The sequence below is a fragment of the Melopsittacus undulatus genome, chromosome 3 (assembly GCF_012275295.1).
Source record: "Melopsittacus undulatus isolate bMelUnd1 chromosome 3, bMelUnd1.mat.Z, whole genome shotgun sequence".
Lineage (NCBI taxonomy): Eukaryota > Metazoa > Chordata > Aves > Psittaciformes > Psittaculidae > Melopsittacus > Melopsittacus undulatus.
In genome coordinates, this window is record NC_047529.1 from 65,936,533 (window position 1) to 65,939,719 (window position 3,187).

At 38.4% G+C, this 3,187-nt stretch overlaps 1 long non-coding RNA gene across 1 annotated transcript; it reads left to right on the top strand.

Moving 5' to 3' along the window:
- The first annotated feature begins 498 nt into the window (after positions 1 to 498).
- On the top strand, positions 499 to 2,813 carry LOC115947398 (uncharacterized). The gene is made up of 3 exons (XR_004081325.1): positions 499 to 540; positions 1,536 to 2,086; positions 2,186 to 2,813. It is a non-coding gene; the product is annotated as an uncharacterized lncRNA (long non-coding RNA).
- Positions 2,814 to 3,187: the final 374 nt, after the last annotated feature.

Sequence of the window (3,187 nt, forward strand, 5' to 3'; positions counted from 1 at the left end):
AAATTAACCATTTACAATGCTTAGTTTTTAATACAGAGGGCAATTACTAAAGTTCATTCTAGGTCCAATGTTTTTTAGCTGGAATATGGTCTGATGGAAACTCAAGTCTCCTGAGCAGTCCAATGAACAAGACCTGTGAGTCAAAGGCTTTACTATATTTAAATGAGTCTGGGGCCTAATTCAAGGTTTATTATAAGCATGAGGAAACTTTGTATTGATTTCAGTGGTCTTTGTGCCAATGCCCATAATATGGATACTGTGACTTAGACCTGAGATCAGGGATGACTTTTGAGATCTCATGTCAGTTCTAATTCTCTTTCTAGCATTGTGCAAGTAATGCACTATTTTTCATGTTGAAGATAACACTAGGGGCTAGATGTAACCTCAGTGAGGATAGGGAGAAGGTTTGCATAGAAGAACAGCCAGCCCCACTAGTACACCATGCATTACGTGCTCTAGAGGATGGTGCTAAGTGGGTGGGAAGGCAGGGAGGGAAGAAGGGGGAGAAGGAAGAAGGCAGGGAGAGCCTTTTTTCCCTAGGTAAGTTTCCTCATTAAATACTCCACAATTTGCCTCAGAGGGCTCTCATGAACATTAATTGTTTACTGCCATCATTTTTGTTATTTAATTGTTGTTAATTACAATATTATTGTAATTATGCCTACAGCAAGGCTTCCTAATTCAAGGAAATGGGAAAATCATGCTCAGCTCCTACCTGTACCTGCAGGATTGTTTCTTATTTGTTAGCTGCATTTAAACACCTTCATTATGCTGAAGTCTCAGAGATATGTGATTCCACCTGTCTTGCAGACAGGGAGGCAGGTATTTGTATTTTGCTTTGGAGTGGGTTGGTTTTGGTAGTTGCTTTTGTAAGAACTCGGTGTTAATAAAATTCACCCTGCAAGTCAGGAAGTCCTCCTGCAGGCAGATGGAATTTAAAGATTATCTAGAAACACCATCCAAAACTGTCTGTATCTGGCAGTGATGTTGATCATGGTGGGAGAAGATCCTGTTTATATTTTCCTTGCTGCAAGGGCATAAATTATGAGATGCATATGAACCAAACCTCAATTCCTGAGCACCTTTTGCAGGAGGTCTGTGTTTATAAACGCATAAACCATCTGTTTAGTGTTTGCAGATTGAACACCTGCTTTTTTATAGTACAATTTAATATCTAGTTCCAAAAAATCCTGTGAGGTCCAACAAAGCTGCGCAGGCTGTTATTTGATTCTTTACAAGAAATGCTAAATAATTACAATATTAAAGAAAATGCCTGCAAATGCAGACTGCATTTTCCTGTTTCAGTTGAATTTCCATGTTTGAGTAATTAACTGTACCTTTGACATGAAAACTTTGCAATAGCTTCAGTTTTTGCATGTCTTTTGTCAGTTTGTGTGATGTAGGTATCTTCATTGAGAAATATTCTGAATAACTGTAAGCAGAAGAAAATCAGTTTTACAAATAAGTAAATACATAATGTACCGTGGATATACCACGTGAATGTCAAGCTGACATATATGCTTTTTCATTTACAGGAAACAACTCCAAGTCACTGTTTATGTTAGCGAATCGTTTCCAGCATTAAGGTGGCTACTAGCTTTCCATATAAGACACTGTTTGGCTTGGAAAGGTGGTTTGGCTTCACAATTGCCAGAGATATTCAGACAGCCAAGAAGACTGTTTCTCCAAACTTTGAAGTAAAGTGGTTAAAGTTGGTTTTGAGCATCCCCCATTTGAACAGTTGGACTTCATACAAAATCTCACAGAACATCTATCTGCACCATTAAATGCTTAAATGTGTTTTCCAGACTGGCCCTATGTCAACAAATAGGTTGTGTTGCAAAAGGATTTTAAGCCATTTCTTCAGAGTGAAACCAGCCATGAGAATTCTGGCACATTCCTAAATTTGTTCCATTGGATTCTTTGTGTAACTGTAAGTCTAGTTTTAACAGGTGCTGTTGAAGATTGTGCTGTTTTATGAGGAACATTTTAGTCAGCTCCACTGAAAATTCATGACTCACCAAGGGTCTGTCAATCTTTTATTATGCTTTGCTGTGTGACGGAATGGAAACCAACCTCTTTATCGGTGAGTACATCCTGCAAACATACAACAAAACAAGAAAAAGACCATTTGATTTCAGAATCCAAAGTAAATTTTTCTGAGCTTATTATTACTTTATTCCAGGCAATCCAACAAAAATGTGTCATCATCCCAGCTGCACCAGAACTTTATTAGTAAATGTCTGTAAATATCTGATGGTGTATGCAAGGAGTTTGGTTCTATTCCCACTGAAGTCAATGGGAGTTTTGCTACTGACTACAACAAAGTATCTTATCCTTGCATGAACTTAATGAATGTGTCATTTTCATGAATAGCATACACCATGTTTTATTATGATTATTTGGTTTACTAATATTTGATTATTGGTTACTTAAAACTTAATGTGTTTGACAGTGGGATACACTGTCTCCCGTGAACTATGTACTTTGTGCAGCTCAGTAATGGAAATAAGATAGATATTGGCATATTAGGGACAACTAAGAATCCATCTGCCGAAGATGATTCCTCAGCTAACTCCTGTAACTTGCAAACATAACGCCCAGGGCAAGATGATATGCAGCCAAAATCCAGGAGGTTCCACTGATTTTTAGCTTTTAAATGGCCCTGAAAAGCCTTTGCAGGAACAGAGAGCAGTGCTTCATGGTCTGTACATCGCAAATCAGCACTGCAGAGACAGAAATCGGGAAACTATGAAGTTATCTGTCTTTGGCTGAGTTGTTGGCTTCTGAGCTTGATCACCAATATATTAATATTCTTCACTGTATATAACTTAATATGTATATGTATATTTAATGTATATAATTAAATATATTAAAAGTTATTCACTGTATTAACGGTAAATGCCTTTTGAATGAATGCCTTCATTGCCTTAAACAGCTGTCTATCCCTCTAAGTTCCCAGGAAACACAGAATCATGGAATAGTTAGGGTTGGAAAGGACTTTGAGAGCATCTAGTTCCAACCCCCCAGCCATGGGCAGGGACACCTCACACTAAACCACGTCACCCAAGGCTCTGTCCAACCTGGCCTTGAACACCACCAGGGATGGAGCATTCACAACTTCCCAGGGCAATCTATTCCAGTGCCTCACCACCCTCACAGTAAGGAACTTCTTCCTTATATCCAA